Genomic DNA, 16,270 nt, shown 5'->3' with positions numbered 1-16,270 from the left:
GGCGATCTCAACGATAAAACTGGCAGTCCATTCTTGAATGAAATGTAAATCACATTATAGTGATATCTTAACCATATTTCTTTTCGTAGTGTACTTTGGAACAATTCTATGTGATGCCACTTCCAGTTTTGTCAAGGTGTGAGAGGTCGTGTTCCATTGCTTCCTGTGACATCACTTTGGGGTGGGGTCAAATGACATCACTTCCTGTGATGTCAGAGGTTAAGGATCATGTGATGTCACTTCCGCTACCCCTGGCATTTAGGTGAAATGACGTCCCTGAATTCAAGCCATCTTTTATAAAGATTTGCCGACGGACAAAGACGCCTCGGGCTTTGTCCATCGTCAAAGCTTTATAAAAGATGGATTGAATTGTGTACTTTTCAAGCCATCTTTAATAAACCTAGAAAGGTTTTAAAAGGATGGCTTGAAAATTACACAAACCGTAAAGGTATGCACACAAATATATAAATGTTATATAATTGGTGTGCATACCTTGCTATGGTTTGTGTACTTTTCAAGGCATATTTTTTTATAAACCTAGAAATATATTACATATTTCTAGGTTTATAAGGTATGCCCTGCATAGTAGACAAAGCATAGCAAGGCACGCATACATATAAATATTTACATGCATTTATATATTTGTTTGTGTAACTTACTATAGTTTGTGTACTTTTTAGGTCGCGCCCACCCCGCAAGCCACGCCCCCAACAGAGGGGCCCCCTCAATTTCTTACCCCACTTAAATCCCTGCGCACAGCCAAAAATAAAAGCTTTTTAAAAAAAAAAAAAGCTCCCAAAAATTCGATTGCCGTCTATTGGTTCTGCATTAAAAGTTCATCTGCGTGAATAAAACCACCGTGAGCAACTAAGCCCTTCACCGGGACCAGAAGCCAAGGCGTGCCAATGACCAGGGGCTTTATCTGAACGCCTTTCGTTTGCGGACGCTGCTGTCGCGCCCTGGTGCTCAATGGAAAGCGCTCGTCAGATGGCAGGAATGTAGAGACCATTTCCTGCGAACACCGAGTCCCGAAAACCAACGGCGGAACTCTGTTTACTCAAGATTATATTGTTATGGGACAGCAGCAGACGACCTTGGAAGTCTGCCATGCCCCCTCCCTGCTCCCCGCCTTACAAGGCACCCTGCTAGTCATTAAAAGATGCTTTCAAAATGAGAGGGGTTTGCAAAATCTTGCACTGCAAATACTATGGAGCTTAAACTGCGTGACCTCGCCAGAGGCAAAGATGCAGAGAGGCCAACTGAAGAGAAAAATGGCGGCTCAAAGCACCACCCTACCTAAAAATGACACATCTACACGCAGACAAAGAACGTTTGATGAGGATCCCGCCCAGTGTCTAGAAGGCTATTAGCACATGGTGGTAATTGCAATACATGTGAGGAGTCAACGTTGCTTGAATAGTGAGTAAAATAAGATGACAAACCTAGAAATTAAGTGCGTCTTTATTTTGTAAGTAAATTAAATGTGTTTTTGTAGTATTTAAATAAGGCTGTCTTCATAAATTAAGCATTACAATGGCAAACTTGGTTATAATGGATCCGGTTGAACATGAGCATGCATTAAGAGTCGTGTAAAAGTAAAAGCATGTTGTCATGTTTTAGCTTTCTCTTTCATTTGTTTAATAGGATGCTTTAGCAAATTAATGCTCTCCCACAGACGAAGGGTCTTGTGTAAAGAAATCTTGCCTGTAAATTGCATGGTTTCCCACTTTTGGAGACAATGTTTAGAATGCAGTCAATAGCAGTAGTTGCTGTCTGCACTCGGAACATTCTGATTGGCTGGGAGGTGGTCAATAACAATCTCCATGTGCAAATATGGTTTGTGATTTGCTGCGTTTCTCTTGCCTACTGGAGTGGCCAGACCGAGAGAACTCCTATGATTTCTCCTCATCTGTGAATGCCAGAGGCAATCGACTCCGGATGAATAAATCTCAAATCTACATCTTAAGTCAGCAACTCTTCATGCAAAATGAGGAACAGTCGATAGATTACGCACCACTCTTGGCCAACTTCATCACTGTCAAAACATCTGATAGAGTGATGGGTATTTCCCATAGACACCTCTCATCCCAACTAATAAATGCAAAAAGGGGGATGCACCGCGACATGAGAGCACTAAAGAAGTCTTTCTCTCCAGGCTCACATGATAACAGCCTCGAAAGAGCAATCCGAGTCCGACGCCAAACTTACAGAAACTGGCTAAAATCTCAAAAGAACATCATTGAACAAGACAAAGCAGAACTAATGAGGAAAAGGCTAGTAACAAAAAACTCTTGTGAAATTTGGGCTATTTTAAATGCAGGAAACTCATGCAATTTACCAACACCATTAAATGAAATTGCAGCATCGACATGGGAGTCTCATTTCACCATAATTCTCAGGTCTTCGGTGAGCGAACAAGTGACCAACTCACCCGACACCGAGACTCTATGGGACCTGCAAATTCCTCAAGGTGCCATCCTAACTGCAATACGCGCATTAAAAAACTCACACGCCGCAGGTCCGGATACGATATCAAACACGATGCTAAAACAAAATGCGGAGCAATGGTCAATTTTTATAGAAGCCTTGTTCTGTTCTTTGTCCTCTTTGAAGACCATTATTGTGCCTATATATAAGAAAGGGAATCGGGCTGATCCCAACAACTATCTCCCGATTGCCCTATTGGACACAATAGGAAAGTTGTTTGCCTCTTTCCTGCGACAACGTCTTGAACTGTGGTCTAAGAATAAAGAGATTTATGACGTTCGCCAAACTAGATTCACAAAAGGAGTTGGAGTCGAGGTGAATCTACTGATCCTCAACATACTGAAATTGGAATCCATAAAAGCTAAAAGAAAACTTCATCTGGCTTTCATTGACCTTCGAGGCGCTTTTGACAGTGTCAATCGCACAAAGCTCTGGCAGAAACCATCACTTTGGAATTGTCCACAAAATCTGCTCCAACCGATTAAAGAGTTGCATTCCAGTACCTCCATTCGGATCTGCTTAAATAATCAAGGAGACATAAAAAAAAATAAGAACTGACAAAGGCGTGAAACAGGGATGCCCCCTGGCAGCCGAACTTTTTAAACTGTTCATTGCTGATCTACCAAATCATCTAGAATATGTCCATTGCTTTCCACCTAAGATAAACAACATCGAAATCCGTTGCATAACTTATTCTGACGATCTCGTCCTATTAGATCTCACGCAGATCGGCCTTCTACGGCTTCTAACAAGTCTGCACGAGTATTTCAATGAGAACGAGCTAGAATTAAATACGGATAAAACCAAGATCATGACTATTGGAGCAGGCGGCACCAAAAAACAGAAGGCCTTCTTGTGGAAGATCAACGGAATCCCTTTGAGTCTGGTCAATTCTATCCGCTATCTTGGAATCATATTCAATACTTCTATCAACGAACATCATTGGAAAATGGAGCTTGTAAATCGAATGATCCAATTTAGCATTCAAGCATCAAAAATAAACAAGCAATACTGAAAACTCTAATTCGAGCCAGTACTAACATTTTACGTACAAAAGGTCTTACCAGCCATCACTTTTGGGTCTGAATCGGGATGGAATATCGACGCCCAATTCTGGCAGCAGCTCGAAGGTCTATTCTGGCGTCGAGTATTGCACTTACCTTCCTATATTTCAATGCTGTCTCTTCGATACGAACTTTCACTAAATTCACTGCATAGTTGCGTCATGTGGAAATCCCGGATGCTACTACACAAGATTAAGCTGAATCCACTAAACGCGGCATATAAAATATTTGATCATCAATCGGGGAGCGGCCATCCAAGCCTACTCAAAACTTGGCAACAGCTCCTGGAAGTAGTCTTAACTAACGCAGATCTAAGCCTAGATCTACTTAACCGACCACAATGTGTTAAGAAGAAATTTGAACTATGGTGCTGGATTCAGAATTATGACTTGCTCCGTACAAAGCCTACGTTCTTGAGATCAGGAATCGGCGAGCACAAACTCAATGTCCAAAGTCGTTATCTGGTCATGTGTCCATCACGACATTATCGCAACCAATTTTTGAGGCTGCGTTTGAATGCCCTGCACACCAGAGAAATGCAATCTCTAAGACACATCGACAAAATAAATGGCAATCTTTGTCGTTTCTGCAATCTCCAAATTGAATCCATCGAACATCTAATTACAAGATGCCCTGCGATCAGCACACAACAAGTGTGCCATCTAGGAGACTTTACACCTGTTGATTCCGATTCCCAGAACTGGTGGTTTTACGCGGCAACAGGCCAGAACATCAAGCTGACCTGTGCCATTGTGAACTTTGTAGACTCTCTACACTTAAATGGGAAACAACTTTAAGGAATTCATGCAAAACAAATGTCAAAGCAGATGACAAAGTTCCATAAGGTCTTCAAAGGGAAAGAAGTCCTCTTTCTTTTTATCAAATGTCAATGTTTTGTAGTTATCAAAGGAACAATGATGTCCCACTGTAACAAAAGTTTGGTTGCCTGTTAGTTCGCTACCAGGCTCACTGAGCTGAAGTTGCAATAAAAAAATTGGAAATATATATGGTTTGTTTAGAATGCAGTCAATAGCAGTAGTTGCTGACTGCACTCGGAACATTCTGATTGGCTGGGAGGTCAATAACAATCTCCATGTGCAAATATGGTTTATTGCGCACAAAAAAGCCGAATTGAATAACACCAGCTATTTCTGCGGGTAACACTTCCGCCTTCGTGGGACTGCAAGGTTTGAGCCGCAAGAGCTTACAAATGACGCCCATGCTTCTGATACGGTCACAGGCACGAAAGGCAGAGGATTCTGCCAGAGCAGTAATCAGAAATGATCAGAAAGAGTGGATGCAGAGCAAACCCTTACGTCACAAGAGAAGTAGTGAGGATCTGATGCAATGGGCACACAGAGGAACATTCACAAAAATGAACACCAATTTAAAATATAGGCAACTACATTCACAAAATATTGTTAAATTAGTTACCCATTTGTTTTCTGCTCTTGTTAGTAGCCAATCAAACTCGACCAAAACTTAAATGGCATCAGAATTGTCGATATATTTGGCAAGCGCTCTGCCAAATAATACTAAGTGCTGCTTAAACATTCACATGATGTAGTCCATGTCCTTATGATGCTGGTCGAATATTTCAGGGTTTAATGCAAGGTATGGGCGTGGCCACTCAGCGGGGAAACTGCCTAAAAAAAAAAAAAAAAAAAAAACTCTCCACAGAGAGTCATCAGGCCACTGGTGCTCGTGACGCTAATGTACCAGGGCTGCTTCAAGTTAAAGGCTGCCCCAGTTTACACATTTACAAACAGCATGCCTATCCATCCGATTAGATACATTGCCCCAATGACAGATTCCACGTTGCCTCAGCATATCATATAGGGCTTTAATGGTAGCCCCACATGACTCTCCTCGAGCACATTCTGAGAGAACGTCAGTTTCCAGATTAGCCCCGTGAAACATGCATTGCTTGGGCAGTTTCATTACCCTGCTAGATCAATACATGTCCCGCATCAATCCAGGGTGGCATTAACCAATTGCTGTAGGGGAAAAATTAACACTACGCCAGAATATTTCCTCAAATAGTCCTCCTAGCCCACTGATATATAAAGTAATTATTGCAGGGGACTGGGGGGCTGCACACCAACACAGCCGTACTTGTACAAGATAGAATATTCTGCAAGGAAATCTTCAGTGGTGGTACTTTGCATCTTCTCCTGTGGGGAGATCACCTTGCAATACCGTTCACAAAACTCAAGCCCATAGCCATGCTACCCAGGCAGGCTTGGACCTCGCCAATGGCTACAAAATCATGGAAATACATAAAGCTGGAGGATCTCCTCACAACCCTGAAGTCCTCTAATTGATATATATACATCTAGTGCCACAAGAACGAGTGGTCATGTCATTTTGACAAGCTGGCCCGAGGAAGTCTTTCTAACACGGGTGCAGGCGCTTAGCCAAATGGTACTCCAGTAACTTCAAAGACTCCACACAATGGAACAGAAGGGCGGAACCCATTAAAGCACACCACACAGACTGCAGAAGAACTTGCAATGTTCATGTGAGCGGTGTATTGAATATTGTAGGATCTGGAAGCCGGTTTTGACATAGGTTCTCTGAAACAGAAAACTTGCGAACATATCTTGCTTTAGAAATCCTGAGCTTGCAATTCAAGTGAATGCCTGGGCATGGATTCAGCTGCCCACTTGCGCTTACAGAGCGAGTTTTAGTAAGTTGTATAGCCTAGGAACAGCTGTGAGAGGGTAAGTTGACGCCCTGGCCGGAGAGCAAATTTAGCCAGGGTCAAAGACTTTTTGAAAGTCTACACTGGCTGTAAAATGTATAAAGGCTCTTCTTTGAATGGGGGAGAGCAGACAGAGATAATGAGAGGGCAGGCGGTTCACATGGTAAATTGTACGACCATGGGGAGATGGCTGCAGCTATTTAATAAAACCTGTGTCTGAGAAGAAGCTGTTCCAGGTGTTTCATTTTGTGCGTTAAAGTTATTTTCTAAACACAGGCGGAAATACAAATAAGTATTTTCCGACATTCACAAAAGAATCAGTCATCCTGCCGTAAAACTCCCACCATCACAAACCCATTTTACTAACCGAGTGGTACAGATCGATGATCATCAATTACTAAACCGGAAATCCAAGACCAAGGTTCCAGTTTCTGGGACTGGAGGGAAACATCTGCATCTTACGAGAGATGCACACAATTCCAAACCCTCCATGCGCTCGACTTATAAAGAAATTATACTAAAATACTGAAACACAACCAATTCAAAAATGTCTTGCCTGCATTGCTTTTTTTAGCCTCGATACTTTCGTAAATCCACTTGGTATCACAATGGAGTGCAACATGCTGACACCTGCAGTCAGTCTCAATGAATTCAACATACATACATAGGTCACAAGAATTCCCCTTCGTTCCTAGTTTTTATGCAACATTCTCCAAGAGATACCACAGCAGAGCACCCGATATATAAAACATTACATATCGTCCTGTGAATAAAAGAAATACAAAAAATAGGTCGGTCAAGTCACAGGCGAAAATGTTCAAATTTACCATGAAATTGTAAATAGTTTTCCTTCAGTGTCATTTCTGTGTATCAGTGCACATTTTTGAAGCTTCCCAGCGGAATACACACGGTGTGCTGGCAAGGGATACCTCAAAAGAGCTTATTTTCTGGTGCACAGAAATAGAAGAGAAACAAAGTGGAATCATCGGAATGAATGATGGGAGTTCAATAACATGTTGTACAGCAATTCCTGGCTTTTTGAAGTAGGTGTGCTGCACCTGTATTCAAGTACACATTAAAAGCGCACAGTTACTTGCATCTCATGGTGTAGATATAGCGCATGCTGTTCAGGCAAGTTTCCCCAAGGCCCAGCTTTTCAAAGGCCCGTGCAGAGCCCTTTCCACAAGTTGAAGGGAGGACCGCAATGGACGTCCATGGAGTTTTCTCCCCGTTAAATGAACGGTGACCCCAGTGGTGAACGGATGTGGGTGCTTACGAGGCTTGGTGAAGATGCCTCGTGTGTCCCATAAACTGTTTCAGTCTAAAGGGGTGCTGGCCATCTTCCGATCAGAAAGTTGGTCACGATTGGAACCCTTTGCTCCCAGACCCTGCAAGGGGCTACATGTTAGTGCCTAGATATTTTGAATGGAACACTGGGAAGGGTCTACCACTCTCTTCGCTCTACAATGATTATTGCGACAGTCAGTAAGAGAGCATGTGAACCCTCTCAGCCCCAGATGGGAGGCCTACCGGGGAAGAATCCAGAGCTACTCCTACCCCAGAGTATGTGAGAGGGGCAGCTTGGAGGGCCCCAATGCTCACTTTATCACACGCCATACCTTTTTAACCACATGCATGCCAAGTTCTTTTCATTTCAGACCCAGCATGAACACCGCAACAAAAGGAGACCAGCGGCGAGAGCACAGCCTGCTAGCGTTGCACGGAACCAATATTCCAGCACTGGCATTACCAAATCAGCAAATGAGAGAGATGCAGCCGGGGAAACATTATAAAGCTTATGCAGCGGCGGGGCCTTCCTCGCTCCGCTCACCAGCGCCAATATGTGCTGCAACAAGCTAAGACTACTCCTCCCTTGAGGGAAGTCAAGTCAAGGCCCTCTAATGCGAACTTGGACATTTCAGAAAGCGGTCCACCATTGAAGTCTTACAGTAGTCCTGGGAGGACAAAAGGGGCGGGGCTTAAGTCACCTTAAAAACATCTCTCTATGCAACCCCTTCCCAGTGGGAAAGGCCGGGTCAGACTGGATACTGACAGACCAGCAATCAGAGGATAAGGAGGGGGTAAACAGGAAGTTGTGGGTTTTTCAGGCGACGTCAGAGTAGGAGGCAGTAGCAGACCAAGAGACCAGCAGACGGTAGGGCAGTGCATAGAGTGTCGACAAGGTTTTTGAAGCAGGTGAGTTATTGGTTTGAGTGTAAGTGGTACCGTGTTGCGAGTGTGCGGAAGAATAGATAGCGATATTACTGAAGGGCATGGGGAGTGAAAGGTGTTTGATTGAATAGAAGGTGGGGTGGAGGAAAGAGTAGTAAAATAAAAAGGTGAAAGAGAAAGAAAGGAGAATGAATGTGCAGGGAGAAGAAAGCCAAGGTGGGTGGAGTTGTGAGCAGGAGTGGTAGTAGGAATACATTAGATGGAAATGGAGAGGAGTATGTGGGAGTGATGGAAAGAAGTCCAAGAAAAGCGTCTGAAATAAAACAAAAAAAACCTCTATAATCCCCTTTAATCACCTAACATGGATAGTGAAGGGTCAGTCTAAGAATTTCAGACCGACAGGCCGGGACTGGCCTATAAGCAAACAAGCCACTGAACCAAAAACACAAAATGCTAGTGTGGGCCAGCTTTTTGGGTCAAAGTGGTCCACTTTTTTGCCCCATGTGGGCCAGTTTGAAGTTACTTCACAATGCGGCTAGTAGTTTTGACCAGTGTGACTGAATGAATATTTTTTAAAATGCACAATTTGCATCACATTTTATCAAAAGCCCCCCCCCCCTTGGGTACTACTCAACCAGTCTGTCACAAAAGGAATAAATTGCCATTTTCAGCTGTGGGCCTGCAGACAGATCAGGCAGTAGCCTTTAGGTGTTGCACTCCAAGCCTATGACCGAACCTAGACAATAGGGAGAAACTTGATTATATTCTTACCTGGGAGGAGGGGGGTGGAAGGGAGAGAGATGAAGCATCTATGGGAGACATCTGTGAAATTATGCAAACTAAGTAAATCCAATCCCATGGGGGTATTAGAACCTGATAGACCCTCCAATGCTTCTCAAATCCCCACATGCAGGGTCAGCCAACACACAATTCCCTAGTTATGTTGGGAAGGTGTGAATTTTGGGAGTACGAGCCCTCCTAAAGTGCTTAGTGGTTTTGTAGTTATTACAGTCGGAATTCTATTTCGTGCGTCTTATTTACAGAACAATGTCAATGTGCTATTTGCGAATGTGTGACCAAGCACTCTTCTTTGGGGTGGCAAAGAATTTTTCCTAACGCTTACGAGGGGGGGGGGGGAAGGAGGCAAGGCATTCTTGTATCATATGTGTTAGAAAAGTAGGTCTATGATACATTATAGACTGCAGGTTTCAACGCCGTTACCTTCCAAAGGCATACGAAACAGATGCATACCAGTGGTCAGGGATAAAGACAAAAAAGAATGCATTTTGGCAGTCTTCTTGTATATGATATTTTAAAAAAAGGTTTTCTCCACACACCAATTGCTGATTTGGGTTTAAGAGTGATTATAAAGAAATTGTTGTGTGCGACAGAGTAATAAATACCTGGAAAATAAGCACAGGACTTTGACCCATAATTCAACACCAGTAAAATTCAGCAGAACAGAAATTCGACAAGTCAGCAATGTAACAGTATCATCAGAGGACCCCTGCCCACCAGCCCTCTACAAAGCCATCACAGGAGAACCGGTCCTCGCCTACCTGTGCTGGTCCCTTTTCAACTACAAGGAACCTCAACACAGGCCTTCAAATCAGAGTACACCAAACCGCACATAAAAAGCCATCCACTACTCCCCAACTCTACAATCTCCCTGGCACTTTGAGAGCAACTGCTCATACTCTGCATGCAACAACATGCCAGATATCAAATCTTGCTTGTCCTTCTCCCCCGCCGCCCCGCCCCGACCAGCAAAGCCAACTCTTGCACCCTACCTCCATCAGGAGGGTGCCCAAGTGTTATGCATGACCTAGTTAGAATGTCCAGGATTAGTAAATGTAGTACATCAAATTGCATCATTAAAAATGTCCATCAAGTCCATATTTCCCAAAATGCCCCTTCTCCCCCCAAAGACTGCATACAGGCATATCAAATGCACTCAGGACCTCAGGGGCTAGCCCCACAGCCAACACACTGCCAAAGTTCCATTAGGTTCTTCTGGCTATACGATATCACCCAATGAATATACCTGGAAGCAAGCGTAGTGTGTCCACTTACTTCTTGTTATTTTGTACTTCATCATTGCCTTCCAAGCAATGGCTACACTCCAATGGGGCCCATGTCGAATTGCATTGCAATTTTTCTACAGCTTGATAACATTGGATAAGAACTGGTCTACACGGAGCGCCAACAAACCCTTCACCACCCCTTCCATTGGGCTCATTATGTTATCCCCATGCCATCTACAACAAAATCCTCACCACTCTGGAAACCAAGCAAGAGAGGTCCTGGCAAGGACACACAATGGGGCACATGGAAAAACCAGGACTTGCTAGACCCTGGCAAGGACACGGAGCACATGGAAAAACCAGGACTTGCTAGACCCTGGCAAGGACACGCAATGGAGCACATGAAAAACCAGGACTTGCTAGACCCTGGCAAGGACACGCAATGGGGCACATGGACAAACCAGGACTTGCTAGACCCTGGCAAGGACACCCTGGCAAGGACACGGAATGGGGCACATGGAAAAACCAGGACTTGCTAGACCTTGGCAAGGACACGCAATGGGGCACATGGACAAACCAGGACTTGCTAAACCAGGACTTGCTAGACCTTGGCAAGGACACGCAATGGGGCACATGGACAAACCAGGACTTGCTAGACCCTGGCAAGGACACACAATGGGGCACATGGACAAACCAGGACTTGCTAGACCCTGGCAAGGACACGCAATGGGGCACATGGAAAAACAAGGACTTGCTAGACCCTGGCAAGGACACACAATGGGGCACATGGACAAACCAGGACTTGCTAGACCCTGGCAAGGACACACAATGGGGCACATGGACAAACCAGGACTTGCTAGACCCTGGCAAGGACACGCAATGGGGCACATGGAAAAACCAGGACTTGCTAGACCCTGGCAAGGACACGCAATGGGGCACATGGAAAAACCAGGACTTGCTAGACCCTGGCAAGGACACGCAATGGGGCACATGGACAAACCAGGACTTGCAATTGAAGTCATGCACACGTTAGTTTTTATTCTCCCTATTGGAGCTTGAGGGCAATGTGCTGGTGGGGATTTGAGATTCTTGCCAACTCTACTGGGGACTACTGCTGTCGCTTCGAGGCCATCGGGTGGAGGCAGGACTCCTCTCTGGGAGAGACTTACACTGGGAGTTAGTGTATGCATCCGGAATACCGGTTTGTTGGTATATACAGTGCCATTGGTTAGTGGCAGGAAAGCTATTCGATTCGGTCAATACAATTCATAATTTAGTACAAAGTCAAAATATCAAGGAATGTAGCTGGACAAAAACTCTAGGCATTATGTGCTGTAAAAATAAAAGGCACCATTTATTTTTTTAAATGGCAATTGTTTAGCATTTCATTGGTCGCTCACTGTGTGCTGCAAAGTTCATTTTGCATCACATCACCACCGTCTAATGTAAAAGACCATCGCCTCACGTTGATTCATAAGGCACTAATTATCGAATATAAAGTGTTTATTCATTTTCTGCCCATCTGGATTGAAGGCTAGACTGCTCAGCAGAAGACCAACGAGTTTCGGCGCACGCCCATCATTAGAGCCGCCTTCGCATCACAGCACATGAGCAGGAGTGCACAATTATTGCAAAATGAGTCACCAATATCCAGGCAGCAGCTGAAAGCGCGGAGCTTTGTGGATTGCTGCTCGACATCTGCCAAGTGCTTCACTCCAACAGATTACATTGTAAAATTAGCCCTGCAAGTGTCACACCTGCAAGGTCCCCTCCAAAGGTGAACGTGGGGGCGTGAGTCAGAAAGTGTAAAACTAGGGGAGCCTGTGCAGTGTGCAGGATAAATTTGGTGGAAAGTGCAAGACAATACACACACACAGGGGAGTTGCTAGGTCTGGAAAAGACCCGGGGCTAAGCTGATGTCGGAACTGTTGGGATTGGGGGCTAGCTAGTCTTTTGGCTGTAGCTCCTGAGATTCTATCCGGGGCTACAACCAAAAGATCAGGGGCTATAGCCCCCTTAGCCCCCCCCCTAGCAACGCCCCTGCACGCACACACACACACACACACTGCAAGTTAAACTGCGCTTATAAACGTCGCAGTCTGGGCTCACCCGCCTGCCGTGAATGTGGATGAGGGTTGAGGAGGGGTGTGGGGGGCTGAACGAGCCTCCAGCATTGCCGCATTCGACTCCATTGCCACGCCTTAGCTCAACATCTACCACAGAGGCAGGCAGCACTTACACAATATGCAGAGATTAAAAAAAACTCCATGTGGAGGGGAGGAGTCGAGTGCCCAAATCAAACAAAATAAAGTGGCTGAAATATGTTGATTGTAAAGGGAACTGCGATACTGAGGAACTCTTAATATAGGGGTTCAAGGTGCCTTTAAGGGTTAGATTATGCAACTCCCTTCTTTATGCTGTGCCAACTCGTGTAAAATGATGGTAAACTGTGGCAAATCCAGGTAGCCAGCAGCGCCGCCAGCGAGTCTGGTCTCGGAGCCCATCGTTTCAATTATACATTGTGCACCGCAGAGGCGGGACACCAATCCGGACTTGCGCAAGGTCTGAAGGCGCACGGTGGCTTTAATCACCGAGGGCTACGGAACACAGGCTTCTCATGTTGCTGCCATGCAGACATGCTCCGTCGGATTTATAATGCAAGAAGAAGTCGGCTGCATGGCATTTCTTCTCACTGTGCGGTTAGTTTCAGAGCGGTCTGTCGAAGCAAATTTCCCCAACAATAACCAAAAAAACGTCAAATATATAAACGCCAAGTCATTGGCCTATTTGTCAAGTTTGTTTACACTGACAAATACCAACACCACTCTTTTGCTTAGCAATCCCGCTGAGCCATACTATTCTCTCCCCATCATACAACACCCCAAAAGACACCGACTACCACCACCAGTGAAACCACCATCAAGGGCGTTCTCATCAACGCTAGATCACTCATAGCACATGCCCTTGACATATCTAACCTCAACTACAAACCATCTTGACCTCCTAGCGGTCACAGAAACCTGGTTGCACCCCGCTGCAGGCCCTGCACTTTCACTAGCCATACCGGAAGGATTCACAATATACAGAAAAGACAGGACCGCCGCCAAAGGAGGTGGAGTTGCCCTGATTGCCAAATCTGACATCTCCATTAGAGAATCACCTGACCAAGCTTTCCCCTCTGGGGAACTTCTCACAATCAAGCTATCCTATCCCAACACCGCAACCACCACCATGCACATCATATGCAGACCACCAGGCCCACTACAAACCTTTGACGAGGATGTAACTCTACTCCTATCAGAAAATACAAAACCATCAACACGCATCATACTAGGCGATTTCAACCTCGGCCTCTACGACAGCCTAGATTCCAATGCCACGACCATCCAAAACACAATGGCTGCCTTTGGACTTACTCAAAGTATTGAACAAGCTACCCATGACAAATGCTGCACATTAAACTGGCTTGCAGACCTACATTTATCAACCAGCATTACAGCTAATTCCTCTTGCCCATGGTCAGACCATAACAGCATCACATTCACCAAATCCATCCCAAAACTGTTCCACACTTAACCCAAGCTACACATGCAAGAAACACACTTATCAAACACACAAACCTGCTCCCTCTATTGGGCCCCATCACTGAAAGTACTTACTCCCATGCCAACCCATCAGCCATGATAGATCTCTACAACACTATCCACCAAGCCATCAACAAAATTGCCCCACTCAAACACTGCAAACCAAAACAAACAGCCCACCTGAACTCAAGAATCTTAGATGTAATAAACGTGCTGCTGAATCAATCTAGAAAGCCTCACCATCGAAACACAACAGGGATCTATTCATCTCCTCCGCTAAAAAATACAAACAAGCTATACTGCTAGCTAAAAACACCACATACAATGAGCGCATAGCAAATGCTAAATCTGGCAGTAGGGAACTATTCACCATCTTGCTGGAACTTGAGTATCCTACCAGCCCACCTAACACTTGTCAGAAAGGCAAAACTTGGTGTGCTAACATACAGCATGCAATCTTGGACATAAAGCTAAGCTCCAAAACAAATTCGCAAACAAAAAAAGACAAAGTAACATTACCAGTCATAAACACCGACCCGCCAATCACAAGAAAGCCTTTTACCCCTCCTTTCGAATTTAGGCAAGTTTCCACTACTGAGGTCATCAAAATCATCTCCAGTCTAAAACAGTCAAGGTGTCCAACTCATCAACGCTTGCAGACCCTACTTATCAGCAGACAGTTGCCTAACCTTAACAAGAGTGCTCATTCTGGCGAAACTCGACTAATGTAATATCCTCCTGGCTGGCACAGCAACTAGCAGCATCAAAAAACTACAGGTCTCTCAAAACAACGCCTTACGGCAGCACTAAACATAACAAGAAGAGAACATATCTCTGAAATCAGATGCAAAGTGCGCTGGTTACCGGTTCAGGACCAGCTCAAATCCAAAACTATGGCAATCACCCACAAATGCCTCACCAACATAGCTCCTAAATATCTTACCAACCTGCTCACTCCAACCCAAGCCACCAAGCCCACACGCTCCGCTTCAGTCTTCCTGCTCTCTGTTCTGAAATTCAAAAGAACAAAGGCTGGGGCGGGGGCGCAGCTTCCCAGTTGTGGCAGCCAAAGGCTGGAACGCCCTACCTCTAGACATTAGAGCCGACCATTCCCATACCTCATTCCGTAGAAACCTCAAGGCCTGGTTCCTCACTTCCAATGTGTAGCCCTCCTTGCTTCAATGCATCATCCCTACACAATATGCTTTTGTAAATACACCCGCTATACTTAATTTGTAAATTACTTGAGTAGGATTGCACATGTAAATATGACTTATTTACCTACGGGAACAATGTATTTGTAAATATTTTATGCATGTAAATATGCTTAATATGATATATGCCAAACCTATGTCATCTATTGTTGCCTTGGCAACTCCTGTAATGCGTATCACCTGCTCTCCAGCGCCCAAATACCTATGGGTTTGACACACTCTACAAATGTTAAATAAATTGGGGGGCAAGGGGCTATTTATATTTCATTTATGAATTGTCCATCAGATAAACGAGAATGTTTCCAACACCGAGTTCCGGGGGTGGAAAACTGAGGACCAAGTACACCTGAAAGTGAAGCAGCCCACGCAGAATGCACACAACGAAACATCAGCCAAAAAGGCACCGGGGAGTGGCTGCCAGAAAACCCACGTAGGGTAAATAGGCAGGCCAACCGCGGGATTAAGCCTCGGCTCATAGTCGACTTCAATAGACTGGAGTGACCAGGTTCCTAACCAAATAGAATCCGGCTCAACTGGTTTGGAGTGCAGCTGTGCAACAGCATCACAACGTCCAAAGTTGTAAAAACAGTTAAGCAAGGGATTTAGCACGAGCAAGGGGAGATGGGGGTGTGGGGGGAGAATTATCGCCAGTAGGAGGGAGATTCCCCCCCCACACCCCCAGCCAAATTGACATTCGATCAGGCCAAAGAGCACAGGGACTAAGCCAAGTGCACTCCCTTGCAGTCTGCATCACGAACTTGGTGGATTTCCATAGCAAAATTCTGTAGTGCAATCTGCAGACCATGTGTGTGTATTTGGCGTCCAACGAAGACATAGCTGGTGCTCAGTCAAATATTGACAGGTTCTTCATTAGAGAGCAGACCTGCAGCACAACAGCACCCACCCTGTGATGGTCCCGAATCTTACAAAGCCTGCAGAGGCTAGGGCTAGTGTTTGCCTTTCACAACACATTAGGAGGATCATGAGCCAGGCCAAGGACAGGACTATGCTCGTCCTCTCA

At 45.0% G+C, this 16,270-nt stretch overlaps 1 protein-coding gene across 1 annotated transcript in view; it reads right to left on the bottom strand.

Moving 5' to 3' along the window:
• MYOF (myoferlin) overlaps positions 1-16,270 on the bottom strand; it is a 1,388,224-nt gene that overhangs the window by 1,272,713 nt on the left and 99,241 nt on the right. The gene's annotated exons all lie outside the window — the stretch shown is intronic.

This window comes from Ambystoma mexicanum, chromosome 8 (genome assembly GCF_040938575.1).
Source record: "Ambystoma mexicanum isolate Mex_15411 chromosome 8, UKY_AmexF1_1, whole genome shotgun sequence".
NCBI lineage: Eukaryota > Metazoa > Chordata > Amphibia > Caudata > Ambystomatidae > Ambystoma > Ambystoma mexicanum.
The sequence above is the reverse complement of the archived record's forward strand: the minus strand, read 5'-3'. Positions and strand labels throughout refer to the sequence as shown.